At 38.4% G+C, this 27,685-nt stretch overlaps 1 long non-coding RNA gene across 1 annotated transcript in view; it reads left to right on the top strand.

Moving 5' to 3' along the window:
* Positions 1-27,685, top strand: part of LOC140697876 (uncharacterized) — a 157,715-nt gene that overhangs the window by 129,299 nt on the left and 731 nt on the right. The gene's annotated exons all lie outside the window — the stretch shown is intronic.

The raw sequence follows: 27,685 nt of genomic DNA, 5'->3' as shown, positions 1-27,685 counted from the left end.
TTGTCTAGATGATACCTCTCTGTTTCTTTCAATTCTTCAATTATGTGACATGGTTTCAGGTTGTCCTACATTTTGTTTTCCATCTTCAGATTCAATTCCTGTTAAAATTTGATCCCCAGGTGTGATAATAGTGACAGTCACAGGGACAGTAACAATTGCTAAGGAAGATTCACAGGATCACAATAACGGTGTTGATGAATCTTTGGTTTATTGCAGATAAGCAGATATAAGAACAACATTAAAGTAAAGATGCCTGTGGTGGCCAAAGGTTGCCTTGCAGCAAGGGGTCTGGAAAGTCTGGGCCAGGCTCTAATTATCCTTCCCCAGTAAGGGCCATTTTAGATACGCATGGTTGGAGACCCATCAATCTATTCCAGTGTCTTCATTTTAAAGAGAAGTGTTTGAAGACCACAGATATTAGTGATTTCCATAATGTCAGTCGGAAAGCTGAGCTTATTTTGCTGTGTTTGTGCCCCTTAGGGTACAAGGAGGCAGAAATATCAGGTTCTCAAATAACCAAATCTGCATGATTTATTTCTTTCAATTCTACTGAATTCAAATTAACTTGGATTTTTAAGTCTACTATATGTAAGCACTAATGGCAACATCCATAATTATAAAGCCAGGTGTTTAGACTAGTATAATACAAAAATACAAAAATTTAAAGTTTTTAAGGGTGTGTGTTTGTCAGGATCAAGGTCTCTAGCCAAACAGAAGCAGTGTATGTGTATATACACACACACATGCATATATCATCATCTCTCTCTCATATATATATATGTATAAAAGAGAAAATAGAGAGAGGGAGGGATTGACTGACTTACTGGTTTTTATTGATGAATTGGCTCACACAGTTGGAAGGGCTGGCAAGTTCAAAGTCTGCAGGCTGGAAACTCAGGAAAGGGCTGATGCTGCAGCTCAAGTCTGGGGGCCACGTGAAGGCAGAAATCCCTCTTCCTTGGGAGTTAGTGCTTATCTCTTAAGGCCTTCATTTGATTGGGCAATCTGCTTTACTCAAAGTCCACTGATTTAAATGTTAATTTCTTCTTAAAAAAACCTTCACAGGGACATGTAGCTTGGGGTTTGATCAAACATCAGGGCACTATAGCCTAGCCATGTTGACTTAAGGTGTGAAAATTTTACTTACTTCTTATAGGCCAGGTTAGCTACTCATTCATATTTTTGTTTTTTTCAAAATTCTGTTTGTTTTTATTTTCACTATTATCAAATAGTTGTTTCTACTACTCTTGACTATGTATTTATAATATTTCAAATTATTAGGCAGCATTAAAATTTTAGTAACAGCAGTAATGATTTGGTACTTATGGCAACACTGTGAAAAACAGTATTTTTCTAGATAATGACTAAAAGAGGTAAGCTAGGTGCTTTTTTCACATCATACATATATATATGTATTTACCACATATAAGTACATTTTATATTTACTTGTCCCCCTAGTTTTATTGAGAAGTAATTGACATGCATCAATATATAACTTTAAGCATACAGCATGATGGTCTGATTTACATATATTGTGAAATCATTATGGTAGGTTTAGCTATTCATCTTCTCATATAGATATAACAAAAAGAAAGAAGGAAAACAAGAAAAAGGGGGGGAGGGACCCTCCTTCTGAGGAGAAGTCTTAGGATTTACTGTCTTAACAACTTTCCTACGTATCAGGTAGCAGTGTTAGCTATAGCCATCTCAACCATATTTTTGAGATCTTCCACATCCTAGCCTCTAAGGGAGTTCCTGAGAAACAAATGGGAATGAGGAATGGGCTTAGCTTTAAGGAGTCTGGCGTGGTGAAAGTACTACAACAGAAATAAGATCTCAGAAGCTGGGGCACAGGACAAAAGGTGACATGCTCTAATGGTATCAGGTTGGCCAGCTGCAGAAGAGGTCAAGGGCACATTTATTTATAGAGGATGTGATGCTAAACTGGGTGTTGGAGGATGAATGCAATTTCATCAGGAAAGGGACGGGACAATCCTCTAGGGAGCGGAGCCAGTGTGAGCAATGCTAAGCAGGTATGAGGTGTCTGGTGATCTGGGAAGACCAGCAAGACCAGAATGGCTGGGAAGGTATGTGTGGGTGGAAGGGAAGGAGGGGAGACTGAAAAGGTAAATGAGCCGGTAGAGTCTAACTGTTGATCATTTCAGTACTATTTTGAATTTATTTTTTGCATATTTATTTACTTCTTGATTTTTACAAAAGTAGTGCATGCTAATTGTAAAAAATACCTATTTCCTTTAAGCTGAATTCTTTTATAAGGTAAAAGTAGCCAAAGACCTAAAAGTTAAAATTCACCATCCTATTTCCTTAGGTCAGTGCAGTGCCTGATCTCAGCTGATTTCACACCAAAGTATGAACATCTTGTACCTGACATAGAAATCCTTATAACACTTCCTCTAACTGAAACAGCAGAGAAAATAGATAAAAGCTGAGTAGCATTTGGTAGAAAGGGGTTGCCGTATATTTGGATATTCAGAGCTAAGTGTGTACAAGTAAGTTCTTATTAGAGAGCCATATTGCATGGCCTTGAATGGCCAATAAAAGCAGTTTAACAGCAGTTTATAACCAATTAAGTACAAAATAAATGTTCTGCAGTAGAGCAATAACAATTTCCAAAGCAATTGGAAGCAGCCATATTTGTTTGAAATTCTCTTAATATATAGTCTTGAACTACCTTTAACAGTTAAAACATCTTCCTGAAATCAAATAATTATGTTGGAAGAGTCCCTAGGAATTCATCCTGTTCTTATTTGCTAACAACCACATTAATGGGGTAAGAATCCTCTAAAAAATACAGAGAAATCGAGTCTGTCATCTTTATGAATCACTTTAATAATCTCCACAGAAACACAGGCTTTTGTTTCACTTCATCCAATTATGCTATGCCAAAGCTTAGATTCTTTTTTCTTTTTCTTTTTTTCAAACTTTTTAAAATGGAGGTCCTGGGGATTGAACCTAGGGACTCAGGCATGCTAAGCACATATTCTACCAAGGAGCTATGCCCTCTCCCCAAAGCTTAGGCCCCTTACCTCTTTGTATCAGATCTTAACAGAGACTGAGTGTATCGATCTGCATCGTTTGTAACAAGAATACTGTTTCTGTCTGTTCCTACCACCCTTCTTCTCTCCGTGCTTAAGAACACCAGTCCATACTGGATGATTGCTTTATTACGATGTTCACTTCTGATCACCTCCCTCTGAATGAACCAGCATAATAACTGAGAGTTAGATGAGGGCAAGGCGGTGTGTTGTGTGTGAAAAATGGAGACAGGAGGTTCTGAGCTTTGTTCTTACCCTCAAAGTATCAGGGATCTCTCAAATGCACTCTAATCTTGGTGTGTGTCATATGCAGTACGGTTTGCAGAGAAAAAAGCCAATGAAGACACACTAGATAGAGAATCCACCTCTATCCATTTAAGCCCTTTCCTGGAGAAGGTATTTCTCCTTAGTGTAGTAGGACCTGAGTCAGAAAAGCAGAAGCTGAAGACGCCTGGCCTAATTCTGGTTCTTCTAACAGCCATGGGACTGCCCAGCTCATTTCACCGGGAGATGTTTCTGATTCCTTTTCTTACATGTGACTCCAAAGTGGGATCTTAGGATCTGCTCCTGGAGCACTTGCATGATGTAGCAGCCAAGGTCGGAGCAGTTAGAGACTGAGGGATTTTGTGTGCCCAGAGATATAGGACAGTCCCTGTGATAAGATGGTGGATCGGGCCTTCGTTTGCATTGTTGGGGGGTAGGGGTGGGGAATGAGCTGAAGGGTGGGGTGAGGGCAAGGAACGGGTGGAGAAGGAGACCTGGGGAGGAGGAGAAAGGACTGGGAAGTGAGCCCAGGGCTGGTATCTGGGGAAAGGGGAACCAATACCTCTTTTGTTGTCAGGAAAGCCCTGGACACAAAGAGTGAGTTTGAGTTTCACTTCAGGTCAGTTCGGGGCATTATGAAAAGGCAGTTTTCAGACAGCGAGCTTAACTGACTGACTCTGAGGTAATTAAATCACTACATTAGGCTGCTGACCATGAAAGCAGAAAAATACAAGCACACAAAAGAAGAAAACAAAAACCTTACATTTGTATCTAATTATATAATTAAAATGCTTACTGTTCCATGTAATAATTATGTGGCTCATATTTGATCACGATGGAGTTTCTGTAATTTGGTAAAAGTTTTACCCATTTTTATTGTGGGACAAAATTTGGTTTTATTTAGTCATTTTTCATTCAGGCATGTAAGGCTTCCATGCCATCTGACTTTGTTTTATTCTGGCTGAGGTTTTGGCAACTTCTGGTCATTTCCAGTTTTATTTCCTGTCTCCAGTGATGACTGTAATTGTGGACAGCCAGTTACCTGAGGAAAGGATTTTTTTCTTGTGCCTCTTTTTGTTTTCTTCACGTGGACTTTGTTTCTCAGACACCAGGACACATGGGAGGCAGTTGTTCTGCGGTGCTGAGAAGGTCCCCTGCAGAGGATCTGCTGTCCTCTGCAGTGAGCACCATTGTGACGGGCTCATTTCCCCGCCTCCCATCATCAGTGTGGCGCTTCCTGCATCTCTAGCTCTTGATTATTCAAGGACTGACTAATTACTTTGCAAATTGTCCAGACACTTTATGTCTCTTCTTCCTCACCTCCCGTCTCCTTTCAACTGTTTATTTATCTATTTGTGTTTTGCCCTTTCATAGATGAACTCCGACACTCATCAGGATAAGGCATGTGGAAAGAAAAATGATAAAAGGAAAAGGAATCACATGTTGTTCGTTCATTTCTGTGGTTAATGGTGGTGGGAGAGAGTGTGCTGAAATTTAGGACGGGAGTTGGGTTGTACTTTTAGCGGTGGAATTCAATGATCTATCGTCTGTTACTTCTAATCAATACAGTTGGTTGGGAGCAGTGGTTTACAACGGCGTATTGAGAATTCTTCATAATTGAATTTGGGACAAGGATTGTTTCCTTTATATAAGGCAGTTGCTACTGCTGATAATCTGTAGTGGGGCGTCCAGAAAGGAAAATGAACTGGCTTGAACTGGAAATAAAACTTGCCAGTCATAGAACATGCTGTTTCTCTTGGAGGAAGGTATTATATCACTTTGTGGAGGCAGGAAAGTCTGTCCAGTCAAGGGAAGCTCAGAGCACAGAGGTGAGCCAGCCATCGCTCCACTTCGCCCTGGGAGCTGGGTGGGGCCGCATGGAGGGGAGGGAAGACAGGTTCAAGGTGGAGCTCGCTGAGTGGGAGAAACGTTTGGGGTTTTTGTTCTACTGTGCACCTTTCATTCACCTTGGTCCTACTGAAATCTATGCACTTCAGAGAGGACTCTTGGTAGCTTTCAAGGTGACAATAATTTAATAAACTATTTTTTCCTCCCCCAAGGTGCTCATGAGAAAAGATTAGAGTAGTCATTCTCAACCTGGCACAATTTTGACCCCACCTCCCGGGACATTTGACAATATTCAGGGACATTTTTTGTTGTTACAACCGAGCTCACTACTGGCACTGAGTGGTTAGAGACCGGAGATGATGCTAAACATTCTTCAGTGCGTAGGACAGACCTGCACAACAAAGAATTATCCAGCCCCAAGTATCAATCAATAGTGTTGAGGTTAGGAATTTCTGGGTAGAGGCACCTATTGAGAGTCCTTAATCCCCCTCCCAAGAAATAGATACGCTTGTTGAAAAATGCTTTTCTGAAGACACCCATCATCCATCTCTCAGGGTGCTCAGGAGAAGAGGACAATTATTTATGTATACATTTAGGTGGGCTGGAAAAGTAGGGGCGCTTGAGGTACCTTGTGAATGACAAAGTGTCAAGCTTCTTCATGTGAAGCCGGCTTATCTAGTGATCACATTCACCTAGATGCATCCAGGAGAGTCCACAGAGAAAGTATTTGGTGTGGTTTGTTTTAATTCAGTGGCCGGGCATGTAGTGGGGCAAAGCACTGTGACAGGTTCAGCCAAGGTTATAAAATACTGGGCACACAGTGATTAAGAAGACAGAGGTACCACTGACACCCAGGACCTTGCAGTCTATGGGAGAGAAAAAGGTAGCTCCATAAGAAACAATAATGAGGGAGGTGAGAGTGCGGGGCACACATGGGAGGGGCACATGCTCTACACTTTAGGGGCTAGATGGGCAACATGAAGGAAAAGAAAGATGAGTAAATGGACAAATTGTAATTAGCTGCTCTTACTGGGTTGTAGCAGATACTTACTGAGATCAATAAGATACTGCTTGGCAGCTCATACAACTCAATAACAAAAAACCAAATAACCCAATCTAAAAATGGGCGGAAGACCTAAGGGAGCATTTTTCCAATGAAGACATACAAATGGCCAATAGGCACATGAAAAAATGCTCAATATCACTAATTATCAGAGAAATGAAATCAAAACTACAATGAAGTATCACCTCACACCAGTCAGAATGGCCATCATTCAAAAGTCTACAAACGATAAATGCTGGAGAGGGTGTAGAGAAAAGGGAACCCTCCTGCACTGTTGGTGGGGAATGTAGCTTGGTGCAGCCATATGGAAAACATATGGTGATTCCTTAAAAAACTAAAAGTAGACATACCAGCAATCCCACTCCTGGGCATGTATCTGGAGGAAACTCTAATTTGAAAAGATACATGCACCCCAGTGTTCAGAGCAGTAGTATCCACAATAGCCAAGACATGGAAGCAAACTAAATGTCTATCAACGGATGACTGGATAAAGAAATTGCAGTGTGTATATATATATATAATGGAATTATATATCATATATATATACATATATATAATGGAATACTACTCACCCATAAAAAGAATAAAATAATGCCATTTGAAGCAGCGTGGATGGACCTGGAGATTGTCACACTAAGTGACATGAGACAGAAAGGGGAGGAAAAATACCATCAGATATCACTCATATGTGGAATCTAAAAAAATGAGACAAATGAACTTATTTACAAAACAGAAACAGACTCACAGCCATAGAAAACAAACTTACAGTTAACAGAGGGGGAAGGGAGTGGGAAGGGCTACATTGGGAGTTCGGGATTTACAGATACTAACTACTATTTATACAATAGATAAACAACAAAGTTCTACCGTATAGCACAGGGAACTATATTCAATATCTTGGAATAACCTATAATGAAAAAGACTATGAAAAGGAATACATATATACACACACGTGTGTATTACTGAAACACTATGCTGTGTACCAGAAATTAACACAACATTGTAAACTGACCATACCTCAATTAAAAAAATTTAAAATTACTTAATTGATTAATTTTTTAAAGAAGAATCCTTGAGGGCATGGTCTAAGGAGAGTTAGAACACGTAAGTCTCCTTTCCCATATCTCTGGGGATATTGATAGATGTTTTACCTACTTGTTGCGTTGTTTGGAGGTGTGCTCTGTAGTGAGTCTATTCATTTTAAGTGAGCTAAGATGCTAATTGCATTATCTCTTTTAGTGTTGCTTTCATACTTATTTCATGGGTTTACTTTCTGCCTTCTCCCTTTTCTTTTTATTTATTTATATTTTTAAAATTCTGCCTTCTCATTTTTAGCCTTTATACAATTTCAGTAAAAATAAACTGTAATGTCTTCAGCATAACGTTTTGCTGAATAAAATGTTCTGGTCCTCCTCAGTCTGTTAAAAAAAATACATAACGAAATTTATTTGTATATAAAAGGAAGCAAAAATAGGGGATGACTTCACCTTGAAACAAAAGTAATTTCACCCAGAAAAGTTTGTATGTAATTCTTGCTATAAAAAGATGATTTTTTTTGGATGTGGAAATAAGATACTTCTAACATTTGAAATCTGACTTTAGACCCATATTTCTTGAGTGCTAAAATACCTTTTTGAAATCATTTAGTGGAATCTCCTGATTTTATAGGTGATAAAAATGAGGACCAGAGAGGCAGTGACTTGCACAGGATCACCAGATATTTAATATCAGAGCCAGAATTAGGAATCAGATGTCACAGTCAATCCCCCTTTCATATGTGCCACATTATTAGAAGACTTGAATCTTCTATGACAGACAGAAAGAATTTCTAATCTTGGGAAATTATCTTGGGAAGTTTAATTCATGAGAGAAATTTAAAAAATGAAAGGTCAACCTATATCTACACTGGGCAAAAATGTAAGACCCTATGGATGTGTTGTTCTGAGGGGATATATATATATATATATGTACCTGAGGGAGGTCAGGATTTTCCCCTGGGGCAAATTTGTATTCAACAAATGTTTATGAAAAAAGTCAATAGGCTAAACTCATTGGTGATTACTAAGGATTCATCTTAAAGCTCTTTTTCAGCCTAATGGACTGCATACTTTTCTTTGTTCTACCTATAGCCATCCAGTGTCCTCGCAGAAGAAAAAAATCTTAATTTGTCGAGATCTCAGGGGACACTAAATACCAGGCTCTCTATATTAGTTTCCTTGGTTGCTATAACAAATTACTACAAACTTAATGGCTTAAGGCAACAGCAATTTATTCTCACAGTTCTGGAAACTGGCAGTCTAAAAGTCAAAGTGTTGGCAGGGCAGTGCTCCCTCCAAAGCCTCCTGGGTAGATTCTGTTCTTCTTGTTGCTCAGTTTCTGGCGAGTGTTAGCTCACTCCAGTGTCTGCCTCTGCGTTTACATCACCTTCTCCAAGTTGTCTCTGTGTCCTCTCCTCTTCTGTTTCTTATAAAGATGGCTGATGCTGCAGGATGATCTCAAGATGTTTAATTACATCTGCAAAGACCTTTTTTTCCCCAAATAAGGTCGCATTCATAGGTTTGAGGGATTAGGGTGTGGCTGTATCTTTCTGGGAGGACACCACTATAGTTACCTTTCCTCAGACAGCACAGTAAACTGTGCAAACTTGCTGTTCCACAGCTAGGCTGGCCCACTGTCCTGGTTTTCCCTGCGTGCAAATTCCTGGCAGTGGAGTTTTCAGTGCTAGAACAGAGGAAGGAGCAACCCAGGTAACCCGGGTTGGCTGGTGACCCTACAACAAAACGAAGACTGTGTGACCAACATCAGCACCCTGGAGGCTTAGAAGCTCCTGCTGTGAGATATCAGTGCAGGAGAAAGCAAAACTCTGAGAAGGGGGATTGGCCCTGAGGTGCCCCTTCTCCTTCTGACCTCCGCTTTGACAGCCGTGATGAAGTGAGTCAGAGGCTTCTGCTGGAAGGCGAGACCTTAGAGAGCAGTTCTGTCTGTCAGAGCCACTCTCCAGACTTCATTTCTGCTCATCTCATTACCTGTAGCAACCTTGCCTTCTCCTCAGGGGCTGGTGTCTCTGAAAGCAGCTGTGACAGAAGCAGATGGCTGGTTACGTTTTAGCCATCTGGCCAGTGAGGCCTCAGCAAAGTGTTGCTTGAGGACCCGGCAATGATTCACATCGTGCTAAAATGCCCCGTCTTTTTCTCCCACCTCCTCCCTCATTAACCGCCCCCTCAGCCTCCTCAGAGCAGAGTCAAGACGAGCAGTGAGGAAAGCTGGGGCTTTGATCTCCTAAATGGCTGTGTCCCTTTTTCTGTGCACTTGGGCCAGAGGTCACTGGGTGAGGAGCAGCAGAGCTGACCTCGGCCGGGGCCCACATGTCTCCTTTGAAGAGTTCATCGCAGCCAAGGACGAGGAAAGTGGTCTGGCGTTTGCTGGCTGTGGAGCTGTCTGGGAGCCGCCACCCTCCACCTTGTTCTAATGACTCCAGTCTTGAGAGAACAAGATAATCCCACCTTCAAACCAACTTTATGAGCTTCTGGCTCTGCTCATAGCCTGTTCCAGCCTGAAGCTTCACGGAGATGGGACTGTCTCTGGCTGCAATTTTAACCCTAGTTTACTCCCCTTGCTGAAAAAGATAAGATTCTTTTGTGGGAAAACAGCTGCTTTGGATCAAGTTAGAGGCAGTAAATTAACAAACAGAAGTAACATGAATGAAATGATGGGATCAGGACACGATCCTGAGGATGAAATGATCACACTTTCTGCTTTTGTCAGAGTGATTGCATTTTCCATTTATACTTATTTTATAGTTTTTCATGATTCAAGATTTTAATCACCTAATCCAATACTTGACAAAAATCTTTTGATTGTGGTCACAGGTAATTGTGATGGTTTAAAAAATTCTATGCAATAATGTTTTTTGAAAGCAAGATTTAAAAAATAAAGTTCCTGAGAACTAATTTCCATCCATTCATTCTTCATTCATTCACTTCATCCTGATTGACGTATCGTTTTGGGGAGTGTCGCGCTTTGTGTGCTCTTCTCAGTGGCTGCTTTCTGTATTACAATGTGCATGTGTAATTGACCAGAGTCCACTGATACCAGCTTATTTTTCACTTGACATGTTATTACTTCAAATGAAATATAGAAAGCTTACTTTTATTTTAGCCGCTTTACCTCCCTACTTTTTAAATATGATTGTCTTCATTTCATTTTCATGCATTGATCCTCACATCAGATGGTTTTATGATTTTTGCTTCAAATATCAAATATAATATAAGAAACTGATGAGAAGGTAGTCTATTGTGTTTACCCATTTTACCTTTTACCTAAATTTACCCGTTTCTGTGTTCTATTTTTCCTTCTGAAATTACAAGTCTTCTGTTATCATTTCCTTTCTGTACAGAGAACTTTCTTTAGCCATTCTTTTTAAGGTAAGTTTGCAAGCAATAAATTTTCTTAGTTTTTCTTCACTTCAAAATATGTTTGTTTCCCCTTTGTTATTGAAGAGTATTTTCCCTGGACACAGAATCTGCAGTTGACAGGTTTTTTTTTCCCCCAGTACTAACATGTCATTATTTTTCTGGATGCTTTTAAGACTTCTCAGTTTTCAGAAGTTTAATTATGATATGTCTTGTGTAGATTTCTTTGGGTTTATTCTATTTGGGGTTTAGTCTCTTGATTGTATAAGTTTATGTCTTTCTGCAAATTTGGGAAGATTTCAGTCATTATTTCTTGGAATATGTTTTCTGCCCTTCTCTCTCCTCTCCCTCTGGGACTCGATGGTATAACTCAGCTCTTTTTTCATTGTTCTACAGGTTCCTGAGACCCTGTTCACTTTCCTCCCCCATTCCAGTTCTCTCTCTATTGTTTAGAATGGATCCGTAATATTGATCTGTCCTCAAATTCACTGCTTTTATCCTCTGTCATCTCTACTGTACTATGGAACTTACTTAGTAAGTTTTTTATTTCTGTCATTTTTAGGTTTTTTGCTCCTTATAGTTTCTATTTATTTGCTGAGATTTTGTATATTTTTCATGTTTCAATAGAATTAATAATTGTTTGTTGAAGTATTTTTATGATGGCTCCTTTAAAATCCTTGTCAAAAAATTTCAGCATCTGATTCCTTTCTGTATTGCCATCTATTGAGTGTTTTTCTCGTTCAAGTTGTGATTCTCCTCATTCTGGTATGACCAGTGGGTTAGGGTTTTTGGGTTTTTTTTTTTTTCTTTTTGGTATCACAGAATTTTTGATATTATATTATGAAGCTCTCTATTCTATTTAATTTCTTTATTTAGCAGGAAGTCTCAGTTGAGATGTAGAGCTTGTGGGCTGGGTGAGTGTATATGTTGAACTTCATGCTGGAATTCACTGACGTCATTCCAGCAGAGTGGAGCACTCATTCATTTTGCCTTGCTACAGATAGGAGGCGTGGCCCTTTAGTTTTCCTTTGTTCCACTGACACTTTCCAGAAGAAAGAGGGGCATGGTCCTAATGTTTCTAAGTCTAGGTGTAAACTCATCTCCCCTGGGCCCTGTTGACCCAGAGAAGAGAATGCAGGGTAAGTGGGGAGGAGGAGGCAGCATTCCTCCCATCACCCCTGCATCCTTCTTTCTGGTGCCTCCTGACAACTCTTACCACTTCACTGGTGCTGGTTTGGAGTGGAGGCTCAGCTCTTCACTGAACCCACTGATGGAGGGATAAATGAGGAACCAGAGAGTGGACCAGCCTTACTTTGCCCTTTTTCATTCTGACTCATTGATGCCAGGTAGGGAATGGAATATTAGCTTACTGCTCAGCCTGACCAACACTTCCTGGCAAGGACATCAGATGTCCCATTCATTCAAATATTTAAGTAGAATTTATTGAACATCAATGTTTCCCAGACATTAAAAAAATTCATAAGATTAGTAAAGAATCAAGACAAAGCTGTATCTCTTCCTTTGTGGACCTTGCAGTCTAGTGAGTGAGATAAAAATTAAAGAAATAAATGTCTAAATACTTAAATCAGGTAAAGGTACCAAAGGGACTTACAAAGGGGAGGTAGAGAAGTTTTCACAGAGGAATTAATATTTTAATTAAATATTGGGTAAGTAGGGGTTGGCTTGATGAAGGATGTTTTAGGGAAAAGGAAAGAATAGTCGGTACAAAGGTTATGAATTAGGAAGGACTTCGCACCAGGGCAAATTGTTAAATAGAACTATGATACAAGCAACATACTGTATATATAAATTAAATTTTTCTAGTAGTCATAATGGGAAAGTAAAAGAGAACAAATGAAGTTAATCTTAATGATACATTTTATTTAACTTCAAATGTCCCCTCATATTATCATTTTAGGATGTGGTCAGCATAAAAAATAATAAAATATTTTATATGCTTGTTTTCATACCAAGTCTTTGAAATTCAATGTGTCTTTTACACTTCTAGCATACCTTGGTTTGGACTAGCCATGTTGCAAGTGCTTAATAGCCACACGTAGCTAGTGGCTACTATATTGGACAGCACATTTCTGGAGTATAATAGGTCTTAACTGAGTGATGGATGTTGAGAGTTCAGGCTAAAATCAGGGCTAGAATCATAAGTCCTGTGTTACTGGGGTGGTTGGACATGGAAGAGACTGGACATGGGGAGACTTGGGCAAGGCAGTTACACCGTGCCAGATGAGAGGTGGTTAGGCTGTGAGGACAAAGACAAAAGGGTAATTTGAAAGGAGGGATATTTTAAAGAGAATTGTCTGAATCCACAAGATTCAGAGCCTGATCTGTTGTGGTGATAGCTTAGAGTTTTGGGATGAGCATATCTCCAGTCAGTGCTGGGAGTAGGAGCAGGTTGGGGTAAGAGGGATGTTTGTTTTAGACAAACTGAGACTGAAGTGGCCATAAGACATCTTGTTAACTAAGACCTCTGGCAGAGAGAGATGATAATTAATGCTCATTCCAGGGAGTCAGCGCAGACATGGCAGAGAGGAGGCCTCCATACTGGACCACTTCTCCACATGTCCTTAGTTTAGTATCAATTACCCAGAAGGCAGGGAATGAGAACTGACTCCAAAAATATCATCTTCATGAAACAACAAAAATGAATCAACTACGTGAAAAAACAACATTGAAAGAGACTAGAGAATCTTTTTTTTTTTAAGTCTAACTACAAAATAGCTATTGATATAACTGGCAGTAGTTTTAGGAGCATAAAGAAAGCTAGCTCACTTCTCAAAGTTTTTTTCCAGCCCATGAGTAAGAGGGCTGATGCCAAAGAGCTTGTGTGGCCAGCCCCTGCGTGAGGCTTTTCTTCTATTTTCCAGCAGTGGTAGCTTTTCCAACATTGCCTGCTAATTTGCTCATTCATGACCCTGCCTCGACTTAGTTATAGTTCACCAGCTGGGCTGAGCAGCCAGAGATACAGGGAACACCATGCAGCCTTGACTATTTAGGAGAAAAAGCAGATCAGAAAAATTAATGTGGGATTCTGAACGCAGAGCTCCCATTGCAACCCAGGAGATCACAGGGCAGGGACTACACATCTTCTGTTATTGGCATTGCTTAGGACAGGAGCCAGGAAGTAGTAACAGCGTACATTAGGAAGCACTTCCTGGTATCAGACCCTAGGAGCTCCCCAAACACCGTCACATTTCATTCTCACAACACCGTTTCAATTTTCTGCTTTTTAGTGACAAAGAAATTGAAGTTCAAAAAGTTGGGTATCTTGCCATTGGTCATGGAGCCAGAAAGTGTCAGAAACTCAGATTTCTGAACCAAGTTTAAGCAGGTACCCAAGCCCTCACTCTTCATTGCTGCTCTGGATTTGGTGAAGGCTCACCATTTAACAGCAAGCATCACAGCATGAGGATCTCTTGTGTAACCACTGCTTGAGGGTACGTTACCATGCACCACATGATGATGTGGGCAAAGGTATTTAGAAAATTTGTATGTTCTGTGGTTTGACTTCCAGGATGAAGAGTCTTGGGAAAAATAGTAAATGGGTATATAAGGGGGGCTGAATGTTGGATAAAAACTGGTATCCTGGTTGATGAAATGTAAGACACTCCTGGGACATTGACACACATTTGCTGAAAGATGTATTTTGGAACAATGCAATGTAGTACCAACTGAAATATTCTTCCACTGACCAGCAAGGAAAAAAATATCCTTCCTATCCTCTGGGAGAAGGAAGTCAAACAGCTGGAAAAGGTAAGAAAACTGAGAATGGGGCACTTGATTTGGAAACCAGCTTAAAGAATTGCAGCCAGTTCCAAGGGGAGGGCCCTGAAGGACAATCATAGCTATATGACCTTGTTAAGTTATTTAACCAACCTAAGGGCCAAATCCCTTACTTGTAAAATGGGGAGAGTAACACTGACCCTGTGTGGTTGTTGCTGGGATTAAATGAGATACTGTACTTGAACCATTGGTTACAATGAAGTGAGTCCCCTTCCCTCCTGCCTTTCCTTTGTCTTTCCCTTCCTTTGTTGAGCAGTTCTCAGGTACTGTAGTCCAGAACTCTCATGGTCATTACTGTTTGAAATTTTCCATTTTGAATACACATGTCCCTATTCAGTTAGAATCTTGTTGATTTGGTATGAGGAACCTCTGGTTTACAATCAGACTAATTAATGGTAACACCCAGTTCCAGTTTTTCAAGCCAAAAACCTTGAGGTCATCCATGACTTACCTCTCTCTCAAACGCCACATCCCAAATTAACAGATCTTGTTGGTTTTATTGTCCAGATCTATTCAGAATCTGACCACCTACCACCTCTCATCACTTCTACTGCGTACAGCCTGGTGATCACCACCATCTTTTATTTGGAATAATGCAACTGATTCTTAATCGGTCTCTCTGTCCACTTTGCTCCCTTTTGGTCTGGCCATTCTCAACATGGCAGCTAGAGGTACTTTTTACCTTTTGTGTATAATTCATATCATATCAGGTCCAAACTCTCCTATGTGTCCCCATCTCACACAGAGTAAAAGCCAAAGTCCTTACAATGATCTGCCAGGCCCTATACAGTCTGGCTTCCTCGTTACTTCTCTGATGTCACTTTTTAGTACTGCTGTCCTCACCACCATTCAGTTCCAGCTACATGGACTTATATTCCTGGAGCGTAAATGGGCACTCTCCTGTCTCAGGGTATTGGCATTTGCAGTTTCTTCTGCTTAGAATGCTCTGTGTGGCGTGTTCCCTAATCTTTTAAGTCTGGGCTCCAAAAGCACTTTCTCAGTGAGGCTGTCCCTGACTACACTATTAAAAATGACAGTATTCCACTCTCTATTCTTCTCTTAAAGTATTTATTACTCTCTGATAGTCTACTCTATTTTGTTGAACCCTAAATGCTATCACTGAAGGTTTGTATTATTATTTTATGGCCCTCTATAAAGAAAAAAAACACCAAATAAAATACAATACGTCTCACCATCATTTAAAAATGAATGCTATTATGTAAACTCCATGAGAGCAAAGATTTAGGTGTGTCTGATCATTGTCTAGAAGATCTGGCCCCTAGCTGGTCCTCGATGCAGAGTTATTGAATAAATGTGTAAGACTTGTCTCCTGCCAGAAAGTAACCAGGGTGATAAGACATAGACATTTAAAAATAGGCACTGAGTAACGAAGGTCAGTTCAGTAGCTGTGCCCCAAGGCCATGTGCTGTGAACCTCAAGGGAAAGGCACAGAATGTTCTTGCTAAAGCTTTCATTTTAATTACAAACATATTGTGTAGCTAAACCTGATATGTGTTAATACATATCCATTCTTCCCATCCCAGGACCAAAGAACATTTAAAGAGGAAAAGGAGAGAAGATTTAGGAGTAGAATAAGGATTCATTTTCCCCCCTACTATACAGCACAAACTTGTTTTTGCTCATGTGCCCACACTTGACCTCTTGTTTCCCTCTTTCACCCTGGACCTCTATAACAGCTCCTTGACAAGGGCATCTAATCATTTCTAGCATGCGACAACATTTGGTTCACATTCCCTTATCAGCGTTACCTTTTATTCTCTCCTATTCGCCCCACCTCCACCTTAAAGGAGACCCAGAATGGACCACAGAGATCAGTGACACGTCCACCACTTCTTCAAACACTTCATGTCGAAAATCTTTCAGAGATGAGATTATGGGATCCTAGACCTGGAAAATAACTGTCATCAAGACCTTTACATCTGTTAAAGGAATTCATTCCAATGACATTGCTTGGCCCTAAATTTATTGCTAGAAATTTAGACACACACACACACACACACACACACACACACACACACAGACATTGGGCTCTTTTTTATACATTTAAAATAAAATTAATCTAAACTTACTTATTTCCATTGGGCAATTACAAATCAGTTTATTTAAATAATTTGAGAACTCCAATTTGATTTCTCTCAAAAGCATGTACATAAAGAGGTTTCGGTTAGATCTTTGAAAAGTTGGTTTTCTGCCTTTGAAAAATGTGTGGATAGCATTTAGTAATTTTAAATATGTTACATATATTCAATGTATTTTCACCATATACAATACATATTCAGTTATCTGAAATTAAGTTATATCTAGTATATATTTTGTTACTTCCATTAGCTTTATCTTGTTAATGTTCAGGGTAACAAATCCAACTAAAATGAAACATTAACCATGGCTTTTAATTTTCACTTAAAAGGGAACTGTAAGCTGCTGAAAATGTTGTCTTTTAAAATCAGAATGACTTCCAGATTTCTATAGTACTTCTGGCTACAAGAATAGTTTTAAGTATGTCAAATTATGGTACTGGGAGGAATAAATTTGAAATTTCTATCTTTTTATTGACTTTTAAAGACTTTCTTTATGATTCATCTGATAATTATCACTTCTTTGAAAGTCAAGCTATTTTCTAAAGCTAACATGTAAATCCATGTAAATCCATGTTAGCGTTCCCTGTGATCCATGATCCTTAATCAGAGTGAGTGTTAGGAAGATTCCTCACATATATTGTCAATTAATCTACAACAAAGAAGGCAAAACTATACAATGGGGAAAAGATAGCCTCCTCAATAAATAGTATTGAGAAAACTAGAGGGTTACTTGCAAAATAATAAAACTGGAATATTTTTCTTGTACCATATACAAAAAATACTCAAAATGAATTAAAGACTTAAATGTAACACCTGAAACCCTAAAACTCCTGGAAGAATACAAAGGCACTACACTCTTTGACATCCATCTTAGCAATATGTTTTTAGACCTGTCTTCTCAGGCAAGGGCAACAAAAGCAAAAATAAACAAATGAGAATATGTCAAACTAAAAAGCTTTTGCACAGTGAAGGAAACCATTCACAAAACAAAAAAGCAACCTACTGAATGAAAGAAGACATTTGCAAATGATACATCCACTAAAGGATTAATATCCAAATTACGTAAGTCACACAGCTCAATATCAAAAAACCAAACCCAGTTAAAAAATGGACAGAGGATCTGAATAGACATTTCAAGGAAGATGTACAAATGGCCAATAGACGCATGAAAAAATGCTCAATATCACTAATCATCCGGAAAATGCTAATCAAAGCCACGATGAGATGTGACCTCATACCTGTTAGAATGGCCATCATCAAAAAGACAAGAGATAATAACTGGTTAGGATGTGGAGGAAAGGAAACCCTTGTGCACTATTGGTGGGAATATAAATTGGTACAGCCACTGTGAAAAACAGTATGAAATGTTCTTCAAAAAATTAGAAATGGAACTACCATACAACCAAGCAGTCCTACTTCTGGATACTCACCTGAAGAAAACAAAAGCACTAATTCAAAAAGATATATGCATCCTATGTTCATCGTAGCATTATTTACAATAGCCAAGATACGGAAGCAATGTAAATGTCCACTGATGGATGAATAAAGAAGTGGTTTACTCAGCCATGAAAAATAATGGCATCTTGCGAACAGCCACAACTTAGATGGACCTAGAGGGCATTATGCTAAATGAAATGTCAGTCAGGAAAAGACAAATACTGTATGATCTTACTTATATGTGCAATCTAAAACATAAAACAAATGAGCAAACAAAACAAAACAGATTTCAGACACTGAAAGCAAACTGGTAGTTGCTAGAGGCAGGCTGGGGCTGGTGGCTAAGTGAAACAGGTGAAGGGGATTAAGAGGTACACGCTTTCAGGTATAAAATAAGTCAGTCACCGGGATGCAATATACAGCCTAAGGAATATAGTCACAATAATACTGTAAGAATTTTTCATAGTGACAAATGGGCTAGACTTATTGAGGTGATTATTTCATAATGCATTTGATTATCAAATCACTATGCTGTATACCCCAAACTCATATAATATTGTAAATCAACTATACTTGAATAAAAATTTATATGTTTCTCTTCTGCAAAGACTTACAGATATACTCCTGAAAGTTTTAAATTACCACAGATTGTCTTCTTTTTATATTAGAATTAAATAGCATTATCTATTACACAACATCTATTTCTTTTCTAAAAGAATTTTCTAAAATTTGGCACTTTTATTTTCCTAGAAGTCATAAGAAAATATTTTATTTGCATACTAGATACATTTACAGAGTGAATGTATTTTAAGCAACAATATTTTATCTATTTATAAGTAATTTAACTATAAAATACAGGACTCTTCAAGGTAGCTTAAGAAGGAAAACCATTTTCAAATTAAAATGTCAAATATTGATGCTATAAAGCCTGAATATAATTACCAACATAGAAATTCATGAAAGCATGTGGAAGAATCCGCCTCCAAAGGAAAACTCCATGAAGTTACTATTATTTTCAGCAAAAAGGTAAAAAGACACACCGATCACTATATTACTAAATATCCAATTGCAATTCTTAGAACAACATATTAGGTAGCAAATTATGGTTGGTACACATGCTATATCTTTTCAGTTTCTTAACTATGTGTATTGGTAACACCTTGCTCTCCATAATATTTATACAATTTCTATTGATTGATTAGAAAAGGTCTACAAATTCTATAAATACAAATCTATCAAGATTTTGATGACATAAACTAAAGATCAGAAACAAAACGCAATTTGAAATTAATTACTTTTCATTCACAATAGTTATATAATCTATAACCATAAATTTAATAGCTATGTAGCTTATGAAAACATGTCACTGATATGGAGTCTTATTAATTATTGTCTAACTTAATTTTTGCATGTATTGTAGCACATTTAAAAATTCAACTGTCAAATATAGTTACGTTTTAGTGATAGTTATATATTTTAAAAACTGTTTAATCTTTACTGTTAGTGGGTTTTTTGGGGTTTGCTCTTTTTCACTTTCTGTGAGATAATGAGTTCTTTCTAATTAATAAAGCACTAATGGAATCTTTTTAAATTAACATCTTTATTGTGAAATAATTCACAAGCCATACAATTCATTCATTTAAAGTGTACGATTCAGTGGTTTTAGTATATTCACTGACTTGGGCAACTATCACCATAATCAATTTTAAAACACTTTCATCACTCCAAAAAGGAAACTGTACCCATTTGCAATCTCTTCTTGTTTTCCCCCATTCTTCCTAGCCCTAGACAATCACTGATTTGCTTTATGTCTCTGTGAATTTGCCCATTCTGAAGTTTTCTTATACATGGAATCATATACTACATGGCCTTTTGTGACTGGTTTCTCTCACTTGATACAGGATTTCCAAGATTCACCCATGCTGCAGTATTTATCAACACTTCACTCCTTTCACTGCGGAATAATTATTGTATGGATATATCACATTTTGTTTAGCTGTTCATCAGTTGATGGACATTTGGATTATTTCCACTTTTTGTCCATTGTTAATACAGCTAAGATGAGTATTTGTTGTGTTGACATACGCTTTTATTTCTTTTGGGTATATTCCTAAAAGTGGGATTGCTGGGGCATATGGTAACTTTAATGCCAACTCTAATGGTAATTCTTACAATTTTGAGGACCTGCCAGTCTATTTTTCCAAGTGGCTGCTCCATTTTCCATTCCCACCAGTGGTGAATGAGGGTTCCAAAAATTTCCTTTACATCCTCAACAACATTTGTTATTGTCTGTCTTTTTAATTATAGTCATCTTAGTGGGTATGAAGTGGTATCTTACTTTTGGTTTTGATTTACATTTCCCTGATGGCCACTAATCCAATTTTAGTCTAAACCAGAAAGGCATGCTTTTCAACAACCAGAATACATTTTCTAGAATTTCAAACTTTTTTTTCCCAGAAAATATATATGCATTAAATGTGTTCATATATATGCTATCTATTCCACTTAATTCTCAAAGTGTGAAGGTTGGGTTGGTGGACGAGGAGACTGTCAGACCAAGTTCTCATTTCTCTCTCTTTATGGACATGTTAATTTTTATCCTATACTCAATCCTAGAACATAAAATTTTTGGAGGCTTAATAAGAGGAGTAGCTAATATTGTTTGGTTCTGTGTCAGTTCTTCACGTACATTGATTCCTTTAATTCTTACCACATTGCTGGAGCATGTATCACCATTCTCATCTGGCAGTGACAGAGTGATGTAATTTGGCTAAGTCTACTCATCTAGTAAGGGCTGGAGTAGACATTCAAACCAGGGTCTGCCAGACTCCAAAGCCTGCGTTCATCATCACTGCCCCCTCTTAACCCTTAAATATTGTTGCTCAATTGGGAATGTCATTTGATACAGGCCTGGAGTATTCTTTTCAAGTTCTGTGTAATTATTGCTCAAGGAAGTCTTCAAACAATATCCCACAGTGTGGTGTTTCCTACATGCAATGCTTAACTGATAACTTGCACATACTCTGGACCTAAGTCTGTATTAAATACTTTGAAAAAAATTAAAACTGCTGTTTATTGAGCTCTTACCATGTGCTGAATACTATACTAGGTCCTCGATATATATATATAATTTCTTTAAACATGCATGCAAGCTCATTAAATAGTCCTGAAACAATTTACTACCTAGTTGGAGAGATGAGACATATATTTGAGTGCATAAAATAACATTAAAAAAGAGGCAAATAACAATACAGAGCACCCTTAAGCAGCATGTAATTAATTTCCAAGTGAATCATATAAACAATATGTGGAAAGTGTTTGGAAGGGGTTGTGAACTCAGTGGGCTGGACTGAACAACCGTGGACTCATTGAAGGTGATTATCTGACAGAATTAAATAGTAAAGTTTACTTCCATCTGCTAAACTACAGAAGATGAGATCTAGAAACGCCTTTAAGAAGTGGCTGTTTAGTTTGCTCATAGGTGGAACATCTCATTTAGCACCTTGGTAACGTGGTAATAGTTTAGCACTCAGACATTTTTATTATTGTTACATTATTATGAACATGATTATTTACATTGCTTAATTTGATCATCTCGCCATTCAGGTGTGAAAAGCAGACCTAGGAGTATTATCTCTGTTTTCTAACAAGAGCCTGCAGCTCTGGTTACTTAATGATTTGCTTCTGGTCACACAGTAAAGGAGAGGCCTGGAAGTCTCTCACGTTATTTCTGGTGCTAATGCTTCTCCTTAGAAAGAACCAGAATCCGTAGTAGAGGCCATGCTCTGTCCTCTGCTGGAGTCCTAATTTCCATACTGACACTGGAACATTATCTTGGAAATAAATATAGCATAATCTTTGTTTTATGAATATACAAGTAGTCCTAAAGATGAAAACTCAGGAAATAAGTAAATAAGTTGGTCACTAATGGCAACCCTTGAGCCCTCAGCTTTGTGGAAGATGGACTTGTCAGTTCCTTTCTGTCCAAGGTCAGGTGAGTGAGTAGCTGTTGGCCACTTTCCCAGAGAATGCTCATTGGTGTAACTGAGTAGCACAGAGTGCTGATGGATTATCAGCCACCCAACCCTCATTTCCCCAACCCCAGTCAGATGTGATCAGAACCTCCACACATTTGCAGATGGGTCCAGTTTGAAGTTATTCTCCTGCCCTGAGTCCTGGGCTTGCCATTGTTGAATTCAGTAGGTAGATGTTTAAGATTTACTGATTTCTCTCTGGGTCTATAACCAGGGGCAGGAAGCCTGGGGCTGGTGGTGGGAGTTGAGTTGGGTAGAGGCAAGTAACAAAGGTTTTCAAGACAGGAAGTAGGGCTGGCAAAACGTTCTGGACTTTCTAATGAGCAGGGTCTAAAAAGGATGAATTTCATTTTGAACAACACTCATTCTCACTGTCATCCCAGCAGCAGACTCCTGTGATGGAAAGTAACCATGCCAAGATCCCAGCGTGCAGGGAAAGATGCCGCTCTGGATCTACTGTCAAGAAGGCTCTCCCTCACCAGTCCTCAGTCAGGCTCCAGCTGATGTCTCTAGGAAGCAATTTGAATCATGAGGAAAATCTGAAGGCATAGCAATAGTTTAATTAACTAAATGTGAGAGTCAGGAGAACATAACTCGTTGTCTTTTAAATTTTCTTTAGATACGAATTAGGATTATTTTTCAAAGAGGTGCTTGGAGGGCTTGCAAAAGTCAGCAGATGCTTTTATTTTCAGCTTTTCTCTTCTTTCAGATCATAGCCATCTTATGCACAGGGTAAGATTCTAGATATAGTCTGGAAGAGCAGTGTGTATAGGTGAAGAGCATTGCAGCTAACTGCAAGCCTTGGGCAAGCTGCCAAACTCTCTGGCTCTCAGTTTCCTTATCTGTAAAATGGGGCAGTAGTAGCAGCTTAGTTAGTAGCGCCGTGGGAGGAATGAAGGGTGAGTACAAGTAAGCGCTTGGAACAGGGCCTGGCTCAGAGGACGTGCTCCGCACACTTTAGCTGCTCTTAAGTCTTAAACAACAACAACAACAATTTTTTTTACTATTTAAATTTTTCATATATTTAAAATGATTACTTCTTTAATATATTCTTATAGCTGTTATAACATTTTATTTAGACTTGCTTGTCTTTTTGTTTAATTTCAGCCAAGAAGTAAGTTGAATTTTATGGGCTTCTTAGGGGCATGCATTGTATAAACAAAGCAAAACTTTATGTTTAAATTATATTTCTAAAGAGTTTAAGTCATATTTTAGAGTGTTTTGCACCATCTGCTTTATTTATATAGCCGAACTACAACTACCACTTTCATCTCTGTGTAAAATGATTCATTTCGTTAATTTCAACGTATATACTATGTTTCCAGAAATGTGCCCATCAGGGCCCAATCCTAAACCTTGGTGGCAATCCTAAACCTTGTATCCAGTCACCCAGCAATAGTGAAGCAGCAGCTGCTCCTCTTCCAGGATTCTTGTCTCCAATATCTTATGTTTACAGCTCTACTTACATTGCTGCTAATTTGGAAGAATGGCTGGGGTGGGGTTTCTGAGTTAATTAGCTTCCTTGGATGATCTGAAGCCCCTGGCAGCAGCTAGCGAGCCGTGGCAGATTCATGGACAGCAGCGGACTCAGAGAGGCCAAGTAAAAAACAGAAAAGCCTCCACCGCTTTTCCTTTTTTTGGGGTGGGGGGAGGTGTAGTGGTGGGTAAAATATACGCAATATGAAATTTACCATTTTAACCATGTTCCAGTGTATCGCTCTGTGGCATTGAATACATTCACTTAATGACATACAGCACTGTATACGTTCAAGGTGTGCAGCACAATGATTTGACTCACATACATCATGAAATGATCATCACAGTAAGTTTAGTGAACATTCATCTCATTTAGATAAAAAAATCAAAGAATTGGAAAACATTTTTTCTTGTGATGAGAACTCAGGACTTACTCTCTTAACAACTTTCACATATAATGAACAGCGGTGTTAATTTATACTTACCATGTTATACATTACATCCCTAGTACCTATTTATCTTACAACTGATTTTATTTTATTTTATGATTATAGTCAGTTACAATTATGTGTATGTTTAATATACATGTATTTATATATAAATTATTTATGTACCATATGTTTATTTATATGATATCATATTTATTTATATATGTAACATATAGAGAGAATAAATTGGGGAGACTCTGTATGTCAAGATATGTAGATAGATAGGTAGGTAGATACAGATATAGATACATACATCAAGAAACAAACACTTTGATTTCCCCCTAGTTTTATTGAGATATAATTGACATTCGTATGTAATAAGTTTACAGTGTCCAACATAATGACTTGATTTATGTATATATTGTGAAATGATTACACAGTAAGTTTAATTAACACCCAAGAACCAAACACTTGGATTATAATTTCACTTCCAGGGAATTATTTTAAGCAAATGATCAGACACAGATGAACACATTAAGATGATCACAGTATTTATAATAGCTAAATCATAGACAGTTTAAATAAATGTCCAGTACTGGAAAGTGATATATTACAAGTGATTGATTTGAGGTAATACTATATTGCAATTAAGATATGTAATAAAGGATTTCCATGACATGTAAAGGCACTGTTAAATGAGAAACGAAGAGGATAATTTTTCTATGTGGTATAACTTCAGCCATGAAAAACCATGCACAGAAAAAAGGCTGGTTCTACCTGAACGTGGGAATCTGAGTTCCTATGTCCAGATTCCCACATCCAAATCAACAGAATTTCTTTTTTTTTTTATACACTGAGCTCCACTTTATGAGAAAGAAAGAAATCAAAAGAAACTAAGTTAGTGTGAAGAATTTGTTTAACACTGCCCATCCCAGGATAGGTCTGTGGGGAATGAGTTTATTCTTCCCCAACTTTTAAAAACCACATGTTTAATGATGACCCTGAGGCACATAACATTCTAAGGCACTTCTGAATCAGGCATGGTTTTGCTCAGTATGGTTTTAATACTAGGTAAGCATGCTGTCTTCTAATGTTTTGAAACTGGTGGTCTGTGTATGGGACCTACATAACTCTGTATGTAGAAGATCCAATGAATAGAACACTGTATTCTCCTGCCTTTATGGACAATCTGGGGCTTACAATTCTGTGGCTGCAAGTTTATTCACTTAAGGAATTACGTTTTTATTAATAATTATTTAATTAGTGGCTCTTACTTGGTTCCACATAGTCCCCTATGTGAGAAGGTCTACATCTGAATGATGATGATAAAGTGTTTCCAAGTTTCTCTAGGCAACATAAAATACCATTTCATGCCAACTGAAAGGATCATTTGCACCATGTACATTAGCATATGGGGCAATGAAAACGGAGACAGACCCCCACCAATGTATTTCACACAGGCCACTGTCTCTTCCCCACAAGCCTCTCCTGTGGCAGAACCTTCCAGTGCTACCAACAGAAGGCTGGCGTCTCTCCGGGAAGTGAAAGGCTCCTTTGAGCTGCCAGATGTTTTGAGTTGATGCTGATACGTTAAAGGTTTTGCAAAGCGGCCCAGGGCTTTGCTTGTACATGTGCCTTTGGCGCTGTTTCGGAAGACTACCCCACTTTGGCCATTCTGGGTATTTTAACAGTTTCATTTGCAATCTGGGGTACAGATTTTGGTCTAGGATCAAATATGAGCTCTGAATTGAAGACTAACATTTAAATCAGCCACCAAAAATGCTTTCCTTCAAAGTGGGTCAAAAATGGCAACTAAATTTTGCACCATTCCTTTTTGGGTCCCCTTAGGCAGGACTCCCTAAACTTTGTAGATCCAAGTATTTCAAGAATCCATTTTTCCAACCATTGACCTGACAGGAGGTGCCAGAGTATTTCAAGTGACTCTCATTCATCCTGTAGGTTTCCTGGGTTTTGTCCCTTTGACCCTTGAACTGCAATGGAGTGGATGTATCATTTGCGGTCGATGCTAGGCTCGAACCAAGACAACAGTGGTCCTTGTTCTAATATCTGGGAGGGAGATGCTTTCAGTGAAGTCTGTCAGATGGCAAGCATTTTGCTGAATATCTGATGAAAAACATATTAGTTCCAGACGGCAGGGATGAGCTTAGAGAGAAATGATGGAGATTTTTATGTTTGAGCTGGAAGGATGTAGGTCCCAGAATCACAGAATGGACAGTAGATGGCTCTATGCTTAGTAGATTATTGAATAAATAAAGGAATGTGTACACGATATGAGAAAAACAATGAAAAAATAATGCCTAGATGGGCAATTTCCATGATACAAATGGATAGCTTGAGAAAATTGAGACTGTAGAAGTGTTTGGAGAGGGGTTAGATTTAAATGCAGCAGGTGTGAGAAGATTAGAAGCAGGTCTTAAAGGAACTAAACCAAGTCTGCCTTTGGAGTATCTGTTGGTAGGAACAGAAGGATCTATTTGTTTCAACCTAACAATGCAACTCAAGGCACAGGACAAAGGATTATGATTATGCTCTGATTATGCTCCAACTGTTCCAGTCATGAGCATAAGAATGCTCACCTACACAGCAAATTCCAGCCTGCTGATGAATTGTTTTCACGGATTCTTTACAAACTCATCCTACCATTTGTCAAAATGTAGCTTTTCTTAATACAGAAATTAAAACAGCCTCTTTCAAAGGTTTCCATTACATTTATCTTTTTTTTATGATTTCATTTATTTATTTATTTTCTAAGTATTTATCAAGAATCTGTTCCATCCCAGACTCTGTGATTAGTGCTAGGAATGCAAAAAAAGACAGGGCCCCTGATTCCGAGAAAGCCTGGTGTTCAGGGACTAATTACAATACACTGTTCCCAAAACATCTCTGTTGTACTTATTTATTTAGATGACCTAATTTGAACTATATGAGCACAGAGACTGGATCTCATATATATTTGATTCCCTGGCATCTGGGACACATTCTATATGCTTCAGTAAATTTATTGAATTTATTTTAATTGAGTAAAATACTTATAATGGATATAGACGTAGGATCCAGGAATTATTTTTTGCTCATATTGTTATAGTACTTTTGTATTTTGAAAAAAAATACTGCATGCACTGAGTCCAAATCAATGGAAACCTGATTCCAAAATGTCATATTTTGAAAAAGAAAATTATTTAAAGGGCATAGTGTTATATAATGGGAAAAGCCTGGAGTCTGTACTTGGAAGATCTGGATTTCAGATGTGTGTAAGGAACATCTTTTCTTAGACCCAGTTTCCTCATCTCTAAAAGCAGCATATAAAGAAAATTTAACTCAGAACTTTTAAAATGAGATTAGATAATAAATGTGAAAATCGTCTTGTTAACTGTAAAGCTAGATGAAATGTTGACAGTGAATCAAAAAGTCAATCAGATACAAAAGGCTATTGGGCGTCGTGGAGTCAATTATTGCTCTTTTTCTGTCCTGTTGATCATCTCCTCGGGGAAATACCCTTTCGCCATTCCGTGTGACTATGCTGTGCCCCTGCCTTGGTCTCAGATGGGGACATGTGACTGTGGCTAGACCTTGTGCAGACAGACACCCAGGTAATGAAGGCCACTGGCATGGCAGCAGTGTCTGAGGGAGCCCACCAGCTCCTGTGTAGAACATCCTTGCTGCCCTTTCTCAGGCCTGGATGTTTAGCCTTTCCTTCCAATCTGTAAGCTGCCCCACAGTTTTTCAGAAAACTCCTTTCTTTTGCTTGA

Source organism: Vicugna pacos, chromosome 8 (genome assembly GCF_048564905.1).
Source record: "Vicugna pacos chromosome 8, VicPac4, whole genome shotgun sequence".
Taxonomy (NCBI): domain Eukaryota; kingdom Metazoa; phylum Chordata; class Mammalia; order Artiodactyla; family Camelidae; genus Vicugna; species Vicugna pacos.
The sequence above is the reverse complement of the archived record's forward strand: the minus strand, read 5'-3'. Positions and strand labels throughout refer to the sequence as shown.